We start from the raw sequence: 13,850 nt of genomic DNA on the forward strand, positions 1-13,850 counted from the left end.
TTAACCACATGTACCCTGCAACACAACTTGAGGGGCGAGAGGACTGACCCCATCTTTAACCACACATGTACCCTGCAACACAACGAGGGGCGAGAGGACTGACCCCATCTTTAACCACACATGTACCCTGCAACACAACGAGGGGCGAGAGGACTGACCCCATCTTTAACCACACATGTACCCTGCAACACAACGAGGGTCATTTAAACCCCACTAAACCATCGTCTGGCTGGTCTAGTGGAGGACACAGGAAGTCATTTAAACCCCACTAAACCATCGTCTGGCTGGTCTAGTGGAGGAAACAGGAAGTCATTTAAACCCCACTAAACCATCGTCTGGCTGGTCTAGTGGAGGAAACAGGAAGTCATTTAAACCCCACTAAACCATCGTCTGGCTGGTCTAGTGGTGAAGGACACAGGAAGTCCATTAAAAGCCCACTAAACCATCGTCTGGCTGGTCTAGTGGGAGGACACAGGAAGTCATTTAAACCCCACTAAACCATCGTCTGGCTGGTCTAGTGGAGGAAACAGGAAGTCATTTAAACCCCACTAAACCATCACAGGAAGTGTGTGTGTGTGTGTGTGTGTGTGTGTGTGTAGTGTGTGTGGTGTACTATAGTGTAGTGTGTGTGTAGTGTACTATAGTGTAGTGTGTGTGTAGTGTGTGTAGTGTACTATAGTGTAGTGTGTGTGTAGTGTACTATAGTGTAGTGTGTGTGTAGTGTGTGTAGTGTACTATAGTGTAGTGTGTGTGTAGTGTGTGTAGTGTACTATAGTGTAGTGTGTGTGTAGTGTACTATAGTGTAGTGTGTGTGTAGTGTACTATAGTGTAGTGTGTGTGTGTAGTGTGTGTAGTGTACTATAGTGTAGTGTGTGTGTGTGTGTGGTGTGTGTAGTGTACTATAGTGTAGTGTGTGTGTAGTGTACTATAGTGTGTGTAGTGTACTATAGTGTAGTGTGTGTGTAGTGTACTATAGTGTAGTGTGTGTGTAGTGTACTATAGTGTAGTGTGTGTGTGTAGTGTACTATAGTGTAGTGTGTGTGTGTAGTGTACTATAGTGTAGTGTGTGTGTAGTGTACTATAGTGTAGTGTGTGTGTGTGTAGTGTGTGTAGTGTACTATAGTGTAGTGTACTATAGTGTAGTGTGTGTGTAAGTGTGAGTGTGTGTGTGTATGAGTGTGTGTGTGTAGTGTAGTGTGTGTGTGTGTGTGTGTGTGTGTGTGTGTAGTGTGTGTGTAGTGTGTGTAGTGTACTATAGTGTAGTGTGTGTGTGTGTGTGTGTAGTGTGTGTGTGTGTGTGTAGTGTACTATAGTGTATGTGTGTGTGTGTGTGTGTAGTGTACTATAGTGTGGTGTGTGTGTGTGTGTGTGTGTAGTGTGTGGAAACTAAGTGTGTGTGTAGTATAGTGTAGTGTGTGTAGTGTACTGTACTGGTGTGTGTGTGTGTGTGTGTAGTGTACTATAGTGCAGTGTGTGTGTGTGTGTAGTGTGTGTAGTGTGCTATGGTGTAGTGTGTGTGTGTGTGTGTAGTGTGTATAGTGTACTATAGTGTAGTGTGTGTGTAGTGTAAATAGTGTAGTGTGTGTGTGTGTGTACTATGTGTAGTGTGTGTGTGTAGTGTACTATAGTGTAGTGTGTGTCGCAGTGTACTATGGTGTGGTGTGTGTGTGTAGTGTGCTATGGTGTAGTGTGTGTGTGTGTAATGTACTATAGTGTAGTGTGTGTGTGTGTAGTGTACTATAGTGTGTAGTGTGTGTGTGTAGTGTGTGTGTGTAGTGTACATAAGTGTGTGTAGTGTACTATAGTGTAGTGTGTGTTTGTGTGTAGTGTGTGTAGTGGTGTAGTGTGTGTGTGTGTGTGTAGTGTACTATGGTGTGCTAAAGTGTGTGTAGTGTACTATAGTGTAGTGTGTGTGTGTGTGTGTGTAGTGTACTATAGTGTAGTGTGTGTGTGTAGTGTGTGTAGTGTACTATAGTGTAGTGTGTGTGTGTGTGTGTGTGTGTGTGTAGTGTACTATAGTGTAGTGTGTGTAGTGTACTATAAGTGTAGTGTGTGTGTGTGTGTGTGTAAGTGTACTATAGTGTGTGTGTGTGTGTGTGTGTGTAGTGTACTATAGTGTAGTGTGTGTGTGTGTGTGTGTGTGTGTAGTGTGCTATGGTGTGGTGTGTGTAGTGTACTATAGTGTAGTGTGTGTGTGTAGTGTGTGTAGTGTACTATGGTGTAGTGTGTGTGTGTGTGTGTGTGTGTAGTGTACTGAGTGTAGTGGTGTGTGTGTGTGTGTGTGTGTGTAGTGTACTGTGTGTGTGGTGTGTGTGTAGTGTACTATAGTGTGTAGTGTGTGTGTGTAGTGTGTGTGTGTAGTGTGTGTGTACTATAGTGTAGTGTGTGTGTGTGTGTGTGTGGTGTGTGTAGTGTGTGTAGTGTACTGGTGTGTGTGTGTGTGTGGTGTACTATATAGTGTAGTGTGTGTGAGTGTATTATTGTGGTGTGTAGTGTGAGTGGTGTGTGTGTAGTGCACTATGGTGTGTGTGTGTGTGTGTGTGTGTGTAGTGTACTATAGTGTAGTGTGTGTAGTGTGTGTGTGTAGTGTGTGCAGTGCACTGTGTGTAGTGTGTGGCACTATGGTGTGTGTGTGTGTGTGTGCTATGGTGTAGTGTGTGTGTAGTGTACTGTGTAGTGTGTGTGTAGTGTACTATAGTGTAGTGTGTGTGTGTGTGCTATAGTGTAGTGTGTGTGTAGTGTACTATAGTGTGTAGTGTGTGTGTGTAGTGTACTAGTGTAAGTGCTATAGTGTAGTGTGTGTGTGTGTGTAGTGTAGTGTGTGTGATGTACTATGGTGTAGTGTGTGTGTGTAGTGTGTGTGTACTATAGTGTAGTGTGTGTGTGTGTGTGTGTGTGTGTGTGTGGTGTACTATGGTGTAGTGTGTGTGTAGTGTGTGTGTGTACTATGGTGTAGTGTGTGTAGTGTACTATAGTAGTGTAGTGTGTGTAGTGTGTGTGTGTGTAGTGTACTAGTGTGTGTGTGAAAATTAGTGTGTGTGTAGTGTACTATATAGGTGTAGTGTGTGTGTGTGTGTGTGTAGTGTACTATAGTGTGGTGTGTGTGTAGTGTGCTATAGTGTGGTGTGTGTGTGTGTGTGTGTGTGTGTAGTGTGCTATAGTGCAGTGTGTGTGTAGTGTGTGTAGTGTACTATAGTGTAGTGTGTGTGTAGTGTACTATAGTGTAGTGTGTGTGTGTGTGTGTGCACTAAAGTGTAGTGTGTGTAGTGTACTATAGTGTAGTGTAGTGTGCTATAGTGTGGTGTGTGTGTGTGTGTGTGTAGTGTGTGTAGTGTACTATAGTGTAGTGTACTATAGTGTAGTGTGTGTGTGCAGTGTGTGTACTGTACTAGTGTAGTGTGTGTGTAGTGTACTGCTGTGTGTGTAGTGTACTATAGTGTAGTGTGTGTGTAGTGTACTATAGTGTAGTGTGTGTGTAGTGTACTATAGTGTAGTGTGTGTGTAGTGTACTATAGTGTAGTGTGTGTGTAGCAGTGTACTTGTGTGTGTGTGTGTGTGTAGTGTGTGTGTAGTGTGCTATGTGTAGTGTACTATAGTGTAGTGTGTGTGTGTAGTGTACTATAGTGTAGTGTGTGTGTAGTGTACTATAGTGTAGTGTGTGTGTGTGTGTAGTGTGTGTAGTGTACTATAGTGTAGTGTGTGTGTGTGTGTGTAGTGTGTGTGTGTAGTGTACTATAGTGTAGTGTGTGTGTGTAGTGTGTGTAGTGTACTATAGTGTAGTGTGTGTAGTGTACTATAGTGTAGTGTGTGTGTGTAGTGTGCTATGTAGTGTGTGTAGTGTACTATAGTGTGTGTGTGTGTGTGTGTGTGTAGTGTACTATAGTGTAGTGTGTGTGTGTGTGTGTGTAGTGTGTGTGTGTGTGTGTAGTGTACTATAGTGTGTGTAGTGTACTATGTGTGTGTGTGTGTACTACAGTGTAGTGTGTGTAGTGTACTATAGTGAAAGTGTTATAGTGTACTATAGTGTAGTGTGTGTGTAGTGTGAAAATTTATAGTGTGTGTGTGTGTAGTGTACTATGGTGTAGTGTGTGTGTGTAGTGTGTGGCCAGTGTGCTATGGTGTAGTGTGCTATGGTGTAGTGTGTGTGTAGTGTGCTATGGTGTAGTGTGTGTGTAGTGTACTATAGTGTAGTGTGTGTGTGTGTGTAGTGTGTGTAGTGTACTATAGTGTAGTGTGTGTGTGTGTGTGTGTGTGTGTAGTGTGTGTGTGTAGTGTGTAGTGTGTGTAGTGTACTATAGTGTAGTGTGTGTAGTGTAGTGTGTGCAGTGTGTGTGTGTGTGTGCTAGTGTAGTGTGTGTGTAGTGTAGTGTGGTGTGTGTGTAGTGTACTATAGTGTAGTGTGTGTGTGGTGTGCTAGTGTGGTGTGTGTGTGTGTAGTGTGTGTAGTGTACTAGTGTAGTGTACTATAGTGTAGTGTGTGTGTGTAGTGTACTATAAGTGTAGTGTGTGTGGCAATGTACTATAGTGTAGTGTGTGTGTGTGTGTAGTGAGTGTAGTGTACTATAGTGTAGTGTGTGTGTGTGTGTGTAGTGTGTGTAGTGTACTATAGTGTAGTGTGTGTGTAGTGTACTATAGTGTAGTGTGTGTGTGTAGTGTACTATAGTGTAGTGTGTGTGTAGTGTACTATAGTGTAGTGTGTGTGTAGTGTACTATAGTGTAGTGTGTGTGTGTAGTGTACTATAGTGTAGTGTGTGTGTAGTGTACTATAGTGTAGTGTGTGTGTGTGTGTAGTGTGTGTAGTGTACTATAGTGTAGTGTACTATAGTGTAGTGTGTGTGTGTAGTGTACTATAGTGTAGTGTGTGTGTAGTGTACTATAGTGTAGTGTGTGTGTGTGTGTAGTGTGTGTAGTGTACTATAGTGTAGTGTGTGTGTGTGTGTGTGTAGTGTGTAGTGTGTGTAGTGTACTATAGTGTAGTGTGTGTAGTGTACTATAGTGTAGTGTGTGTGTGTGTGTGTAGTGTGTGTGTGTTGTGTGTGTAGTGTACTATAGTGTAGTGTGTGTGTGTGTGTGTGTGTGTGTAGTGTACTATAGTGTAGTGTGTGTGTAGTGTACTATAGTGTAGTGTGTGTGTGTAGTGTGTGTAGTGTACTATAGTGTAGTGTGTGTGTGTGTGTGTGTGTGTAGTGTACTATAGTGTAGTGTGTGTGTGTGTGTGTGTGTGTAGTGTACTATAGTGTAGTGTGTGTGTAGTGTACTATAGTGTAGTGTGTGTGTGTGTGTGTGTAGTGTACTATAGTGTAGTGTGTGTGTGTGTGTGTGTGTAGTGTACTATAGTGTAGTGTGTGTGTGTAGTGTACTATAGTGTAGTGTATGTGTAGTGTACTATAGTGTAGTGTGTGTGTGTGTGTAGTGTGTGTAGTGTACTATAGTGTAGTGTGTGTGTGTGTGTGTGTGTAGTGTGTGTGTGTGTAGTGTGTGTAGTGGTGTAGTGTGTGTGTGTAGTGTGTGTGCTAGTGTACTATAGTGTAGTGTGTGTAGTGTGCTAAGTTATAGTGTGTGTGTGTGTGTGTGTGTAGTGTACTATAGTGTAGTGTGTGTGTAGTGTGTGTAGTGTGTGTGTAGTGTACTATAGTGTAGTGTGTGTGTAGTGTACTATAGTGTAGTGTGTGTGTGTGTGTAGTGTGTGTAGTGTACTATAGTGTAGTGTACTATAGTGTAGTGTGTGTGTGTAGTGTGTGTAGTGTACTATAGTGTAGTGTGTGTGTAGTGTACTATAGTGTAGTGTGTGTGTGTAGTGTACTATAGTGTAGTGTGTGTGTAGTGTACTATAGTGTAGTGTGTGTGTAGTGTACTATAGTGTAGTGTGTGTGTGTAGTGTACTGTGTAGTGTAGTGTGTGTGTAGTGTACTATAGTGTAGTGTGTGTGTAGTGTGTGTAGTGTACTATAGTGTAGTGTACTATAGTGTAGTGTGTGTGTAGTGTACTATAGTGTAGTGTGTGTGTGTAGTGTACTATAGTGTAGTGTGTGTGTGTGTGTAGTGTGTGTAGTGTACTATAGTGTAGTGTGTGTGTGTGTGTGTAGTGTGTGTGTGTAGTGTGCTATGAGTGTAGTGTGTGTGTGTAGTGTACTATGTGTAGTGTGTGTAGTGTACTATGGTGTGGTGTGTGTGTGTGTGTGTGTAGTGTACTAGTGTAGTGTGTAGTGTGTGTAGTGTACTATAGTGTGTGTGTGTGTGTGTGTAGTGTGTGTGTGTGTAGTGTACTATAGTGTAGTGTGTGTGTGTGTGTGTGTGTGTGTGTGTGTGTAGTGTGCTATGAGTGTAGTGTGTGTGTAGTGTGTACTAGTGGTGTGTAGTGTGTGTAGTGTGCTATGTGTAGTGTGTGTGTGTGTGTGTAGTGTAGTGTACTAAAGTGTAGTGTGTGTGTAGTGTACTATAGTGTAGTGTGTGTGTGTAGTGTGTGTAGTGTACTATAGTGTAGTGTGTGTGTAGTGTACTATAGTGTAGTGTGTGTGTGTGTGTGTAGTGTAGTGTACTATAGTGTAGTGTGTGTGTGTAGTGTGTGTAGTGTACTATAGTGTAGTGTGTGTGTAGTGTACTATAGTGTAGTGTGTGTGTGTGTAGTGTGTGTAGTGTACTATAGTGTAGTGTGTGTGTGTAGTGTACTATAGTGTAGTGTGTGTGTAGTGTACTATAGTGTAGTGTGTGTGTGTAGTGTGTGTAGTGTACTATAGTGTAGTGTGTCCAGTGTGTGTGTGTGTGTGTGTGTGTGTGTGTAGTGTGTGTATTGTGCAGTGTGGTGTAGTGTACTATAGTGTAGTGTGTGTGTAGTGTGTGTAGTGTACTATAGTGTAGTGTGTGTGTAGTGTACTATAGTGTAGTGTGTAGTGTGTGTAGTGTACTATAGTGTAGTGTGTGTGTGTAGTGTGTGTAGTGTACTATAGTGTAGTGTGTGTGTAGTGTACTATAGTGTAGTGTGTGTGTAGTGTGTGTAGTGTGTGTGTGTGTGTAGTGTGTGTGTAGTGTACTATGTGTAGTGTGTGTGTAGTGTACTATAGTGTGTGTGTGTGTGTGTGTAGTGTGTAGTGTGCTAGTGTGTGTGTGTGTGTGTGTGTAGTGTGTGTAGTGTACTATAGTGTAGTGTGTGTGTAGTGTACTATAGTGTAGTGTGTGTGTGTAGTGTACTATAGTGTAGTGTGTGTGTAGTGTGTGTAGTGTACTATAGTGTAGTGTGTGTGTAGTGTACTATAGTGTAGTGTGTGTGTGTAGTGTGTGTAGTGTACTATAGTTTAGTGTGTGTGTAGTGTGTGTAGTGTACTATAGTGTAGTGTGTGTGTAGTGTACTATAGTGTAGTGTGTGTGTAGTGTACTATAGTGTAGTGTGTGTGTAGTGTGTGTGTGTAGTGTACTATAGTGTAGTGTGTGTGTAGTGTACTATAGTGTAGTGTGTGTGTAGTGTGTGTGTGTAGTGTGTGTGTAGTGTACTATAGTGTAGTGTGTGTGTAGTGTGTGTAGTGTACTATAGTGTAGTGTGTGTGTAGTGTACTATAGTGTAGTGTGTGTGTAGTGTACTATAGTGTGTGTGTGTGTAGTGTACTATAGTGTAGTGTGTGTGTAGTGTGTGTAGTGTGTGTGTAGTGTACTATAGTGTAGTGTGTGTGTAGTGTGTGTGTAGTGTACTATAGTGTAGTGTGTGTGTAGTGTGTGTGTGTGTAGTGTACTATAGTGTAGTGTGTGTGTAGTGTACTATAGTGTAGTGTGTGTAGTGTGTGTGTAGTGTACTATAGTGTAGTGTGTGTGTAGTGTACTATAGTGTAGTGTGTGTAGTGTGTGTGTAGTGTACTATAGTGTAGTGTGTGTGTAGTGTGTGTAGTGTGTGTGTAGTGTACTATAGTGTAGTGTGTGTGTAGTGTACTATAGTGTAGTGTGTGTGTAATCTGGTGTGTGTGTAGTGTACTATAGTGTAGTGTGTGTGTAGTGTACTATAGTGTAGTGTGTGTAGTGTGTGTGTAGTGTACTATAGTGTAGTGTGTGTGTAATCTGGTGTGTGTGTAGTGTACTATAGTGTAGTGTGTGTAGTGTGTGTGTAGTGTACTATAGTGTAGTGTACTATAGTGTGTGTGTGTGTGTGTGTGTGTGTGTGTACCTATAGCCTCCTCGAAGGCGAACAGTACAATCTTGTTCTGGTCCAGCAGCTCTCTGGCTCTGTTGCCCATCCACTTGAACCCAGTCAGAGTTTCCTGTCCACACAGGATGTGATGTCATAGTCAGGAAGTGCCCTCATCCCCCCCCCTACATCATTCAAACTTTCATTCCATTCATTCACAAAAGGACCTTAGAATATTGACATGAGGTCTGTTCATTGAATGCGTGAGCGAGCTAGAGCGCTGAGAATAAGTGTGTGATGGTAAATTAAAAGTGTGTGTGTGTGTGTGTGTGTGTGTGTGTTTTACCTCGAAGTGGAAGCCCTCCTTGAGAGCGATGGCTCGTAGAATCTTAGAGGAGACGGTGGAGGCCAACATGTAGACCGACTTCACGGTAGACTGGTCCGGGTTGGTCTGTTTCCAACACTGATACACCCACCAACCCAGCAACGCCCCCAACTCATTACCACTGAACACACGCCACTGACCACTACACACACACACACACACACACACACACACACACACACACACACACACACAGAGAGAGAGAGAGACACCTTATACACTCATCAACCCCCCCCAACACATTACCCATAATCCCTACGGGCCCCTTCTGTTCCTCAGCAACGCCCCCAACACATTACCCATGATCCCTACAGGCCTCCTCCCTTCTGTTGCTCAGCAACGCCCTAACACATTACCCATGATCCCTACAGGCCTCTCTCCCCTTCTGTTGCTCAGCAACGCCCCAACACATTACCCATGATCCCTACAGGCCCCTTCTGTTGCTCAGCAACGCCCCAACACATTACCCATGATCCCTACAGGCCTCCTCCCCTTCTGTTGCTCAGCAACGCCCTAACACATTACCCATAATCCCCTACAGGCCCCTTCTGTTGCTCAGCAACGCCCCCCCAACACATTACCCATGATCCCTACAGGCCTCTTCCCCCCTTCTGTTGCTCAGCAACGCCCCCAACACATTACTATGATCCCTACAGGCCCCTTCTGTTTGCTCAGCAACGCCCCCAATACATTACCCATGATCCCTACAGGCCCCTTCTGTTCCTCAGCAACGCCCCCAATACATTACCCATGATCCTACAGGCCTCCTCCCCCTTCTGTTCCTCAGCAACGCCTCCCAATACATTACCCATGATCCCTACAGGCCCCTTCTGTTGCTGCAACGCCCCCCAATACATTAGGATCCTACAGGCGCCCTTCTGCTGCTCAGCAACGCCCCCAACACATTACCCATGATCCCTACAGGCCCCTTCTGTTCCTCAGCAACACCCCCAATACATTACCCATGATCCCTACAGGCCTTCTGTTGCTCAGCAACGCCCAACACATTACCCATGATCCCTACAGGCCTCCTCCCCCTTCTGTTGCTCAGCAACGCCCCAACACATTACCCATGATCCCTACAGGCCCCTTCTGTTCCTCAGTAACGCCCCAACACATTACCCATGATCCCTACAGGCCCCTTCTGTTGCTCAGCAACGCCCAACACATTACCCATGATCCCTACAGGCCTCCTGTTCCTCAGCAACGCCCCCAACACATTACCCATAATCCCTACAGGCCCTTCTGTTGCTCAGCAACGCCCAACACATTACCATAATCCCTACAGGCCCTTCTGTTGCTCAGCAACGCCCCAACACATTACCCATGATCCCTACAGGCCCCTTCTGTTCCTCAGCAACGCCCCCCCAACACATTACCCATGATCCCTACAGGCCTCCTACCCTTTCTGTTGCTCAGCAACGGCCAGGCGGTGTCAGCGTCAGGGTCGTTGGCCAGAACTACAGTAGCCCCTCCTCTCCGCTCAGGGCAAACGACAGGGTCTGTAGGACGGACACACACACCGTTAAAACACAACACACACACACACACACGATATGACTGACCAGGACCCCCTCCCCTCCTCAGGGCTGATATGACTGACCAGGACCCCTCCCCTCCTCAGGGCTGATATGACTGACCAGGACCCCCTCCCCTCCCTCAGGGTTGATATGACTGACCAGGACCTCCCTCCCCTCCTCAGGGTTGATATGACTGACCAGGACCCCCCTCCCCTCCTCAGGGTTGATATGACTGACCAGGACCCCCTCCTCAGGGTTGATATAACTGACCAGGACCCCCTCCCCTCCTCCAGGGTTGATATGACTGACCAGGACCCCTCCCCTCCTCAGGGTTGATATGACTGACCAGGACCCCCTTCCCTCCCCTCAGGTGGGATATGACTGACCAGGACCCCCTCCCCTCCCGGGGTTGATATCTGACCAGGACCCCCTCCCCTCCTCAGGGTTGATATGACTGACCAGGACCCCCTCCCCTCCTCAGGGTTGATATGACTGACCAGGACCCCCTTCCCCTCCTCAGGGGTTGATATGACTGACCAGGACCCCCTCCCCCTCCTCAGGGTTGATATGACTGACCAGGACCCCCTCCTCAGGGTTGATATGACTGACAGGACCCCCTCCCCTCCTCAGGGTTGATATGACTGACCAGGACCCCCTCCCCTCCTCAGGAGTTGATATGACTGACCAGGACCCCCTCCCCTCCTCAGGGGTTGATATGACTGACCAGTACCCCTTCCCCTCCTCAGGGTTGATATGACTGACCAGGACCCCCTCCCACTCACTCTCTCTCAGGGGTTTGATATGACTGACCAGGGACCCCCTTCCTCTCCTCAGGGGTTGATATGACTGACAGGACCCCCTCCTCAGGGTTGATATGACTGACCAGGACCCCCTTCCCTCCTCAGGGTTGACATGACTGACCAGGACCCCCCCTCCTCAGGGTTGATATGACTGAGCCAGGACCCCCCTCCCCTCCTCAGGGTTGATATGACTGACCAGGACCTCCCCCTCCCCTCCTCCCAGGGTTGATATGACTGACCAGGACCCCCTTCCCCTCCTCCAGGGTTGATACTGACAGGACCCCCTTCCCCTCCTCAGGGTTGATATGACTGACCAGTACCCCCTCCCCTCCTCAGGGTTGATATGACTGACCAGGACCCCCTCCCCTCCTCAGGGGTTGATATGACTGACCCAGGACCCCTTCCCCTCCTCAGGGTTGATATGACTGACCAGACCCCCTCCCCTCCTCATGGTTGGTATGACTGGACCAGGACCCCCTCCCCCTCCTCCAGGGTTGATATGACTGACCAGGACCCCCTCCCCTCCTCAGGGTTGATATGACTGACCAGGACCCCCTCCTCAGGGTTGATATGACTGACAGGACCCTTCCCCTCCTCAGGGTTGATATGACTGACCAGGACCCCCCCTCCCCTCAGGGTTGATATGACTGACCAGGACCCCCTTCCTCCTCAGGGGATATGACTGACCAGGACCCCCTTCCACTCCTCAGGGGACTATGGACCAGGACCCCCCTCCTCAGGGTTGGAGGACTGACCAGGACCCCCTCCCCTCCTCAGGGTTGATATGACTGGGACCAGGACCCCCTTCCCCTCCCTCAGGTTGATATGACTGACCAGGACCCCCTTCCCTCCTCAGGGTTGATATGACTGATCAGGACCCCCTTCCCTCCTCAGGTTGATATGACTGACCAGGACCCCCTCCCCTCCTCAGGGTTGATATGACTGACCAGGACCCCTTCCCCTCCTCAGGGGTTGATGACTGACCAGGACCCCCTTCCCCTCCTCAGGGTTGATATGACCGACCAGGACCCCCCACCCCTCCTCTGACAGGAGGTTGATATGAGCTGACCAGACCCCCTCCCCCTCCTCAGGGTTGATATGACTGACCAGGACCCCCTCCCCTCCTCCAGGGGTTGATATGACTGACCAGGACCCCTTCCTCCTCAGGGTTGATATGACTGACCAGGACCCCCTCCTCAGGGTTGATATGACTGACCAGGACCCCCTCCTCAGGGTTGATATGACTGACCAGGACCCCCTTCCTCTCCTCAGGGTTGATATGACTGACCAGGGACCCCCTTCCCCCTCCTCAGGGGTTGATATGACTGACCAGGACCCCTTCCTTCCTCAGGGTTGATATGACTGACCAGGACCCCCTCCCCTCCTCAGGGTTGGTATGACTGACCAGGACCCCCTCCCCTCCTCAGGGTTGATATGACTGACCAGGACCCCCTCCCTCCTCAGGTTTGATATGACTGACCAGGACCCCCTCTCCAGGGTTGATATGACTGACCAGGACCCCTCCCCTCCTCAGGTTGATATGACTGACCAGGACCCCTCCCCTCCTCAGGGTTGATATGACTGACCAGGACCCCCCTCCCTCCTCAGGGGTTGATATGACTGACCAGGACCCCCATCCCCTCCTCAGGGTTGATATGACTGACCAGGACCCCCAGGCTGATATGGATCGACCACCAGGGACCCCCCCTCCTCAGGGTTGATATGACTGACCAGGACCCCCTCCCCCTCAGGTTGATATGACTGACCAGGACCCCTTCCCCTCCTCAGGGTTGATGTGACGACTAGACCAGGACCCCCTCAGGTTGATATGACTGACCAGGACCCCCTCCCCTCCTCAGGGTTGATATGACTGGACCAGGACCCCCCTCCCCAGGGTTGATATGACTGACCAGGACCCCCTTCCCCTCCTCAGTTTTGATATGACTGACCAGGACCCCCCTGATATGACTCCCCTCCTCAGGGTTGATATGACTGACCAGGACCCCTTCCCCTCCTCAGGTTGATATGACTGACCCAGGACCCCCTTCCCTCCTCAGGGGGTTGATATGACTGACCAGGACTCCCTTGACCACCCCTCCCAGGGTTGATATGACTGACCAGGACCCCCTCAGGGTTGATATGACTGACCAGGACCCCCTTCTCTCCTCAGGTTGTTGATATGACTGACCAGGACCCCCTCCCTCCTCAGGGTTGATATGACCAGGACCCCCTTCCCCTCCTCCAGGGTTGATATGACTGACCAGGACCCCCTCCCCTCAGGGTTGATATGACTGACCAGGACCCCCTCCCTCCTCAGGGTTGATATGACTGACCAGGACCCCCTCCCCTCCTCAGGGTTGATATGACTGACCAGGACCCCCTTCCCCTCCTCAGGGTTGATATGACTGACCAGGACCCCCTCCCCTCCTCAGGGTTGATATGACTGACCAGGACCCCCTCCCTCCTCAGGGTTGGATATGACTGACCAGGACCCCCTCCTCCTCAGGGCTGATATGACTGACCAGGACCCCCTCCCCTCCTCAGGGTTGATATGACTGACCAGGACCCCCTCCCCTCCTCAGGGTTGATATGACTGACCAGGACCCCTCTCCCTCCTCAGGGTTGATATGACTGACCAGGACCCCCTCCCCTCCTCAGGGTTGATATGACTGACCAGGACCCCCTCCCCTCCTCAGGCTGATATGACTGACCAGGACCCCCTCCCCTCCTCAGGGTTGATATGACTGACCAGGACCCCCTCCCCTCCTCAGGGTTGATATGACTGACCAGGACCCCCCTCCTCCTCAGGGCTGATATGACTGACCAGGACCCCCTCCCCTCCTCAGGGTTGATATGACTGACCAGGACCCCCTCCCCTCCTCAGGGTTGATATGACTGACCAGGACCCCCTCCCCTCCTCAGGGTTGATATGACTGACCAGGACCCCCTCCCCTCCTCAGGGTTGATATGACTGACCAGGACCCCCTCCCCTCCTCAGGGTTGATATGACTGACCAGGACCCCCTCCTCCTCAGGG

The 13,850-nt window shown here is 48.6% G+C and overlaps 1 protein-coding gene and 1 long non-coding RNA gene across 2 annotated transcripts in view; one reads left to right on the forward strand and one right to left on the reverse strand.

The window, feature by feature from the left end:
• LOC135561961 (phosphopentomutase-like) overlaps positions 1-13,850 on the forward strand; it is a 114,833-nt gene that overhangs the window by 87,607 nt on the left and 13,376 nt on the right. The gene's annotated exons all lie outside the window — the stretch shown is intronic.
• LOC135561691 (uncharacterized) lies at positions 48-9,967 on the reverse strand. Its single transcript, XR_010459608.1, has 4 exons — positions 9,898-9,967; positions 8,456-8,636; positions 8,149-8,242; positions 48-182 (listed from the first exon to the last, which is right to left on the reverse strand). It is a non-coding gene; the product is annotated as an uncharacterized LOC135561691 (long non-coding RNA).

Source organism: Oncorhynchus nerka, linkage group LG18 (genome assembly GCF_034236695.1).
Source record: "Oncorhynchus nerka isolate Pitt River linkage group LG18, Oner_Uvic_2.0, whole genome shotgun sequence".
Taxonomy (NCBI): Eukaryota; Metazoa; Chordata; class Actinopteri; order Salmoniformes; family Salmonidae; genus Oncorhynchus; species Oncorhynchus nerka.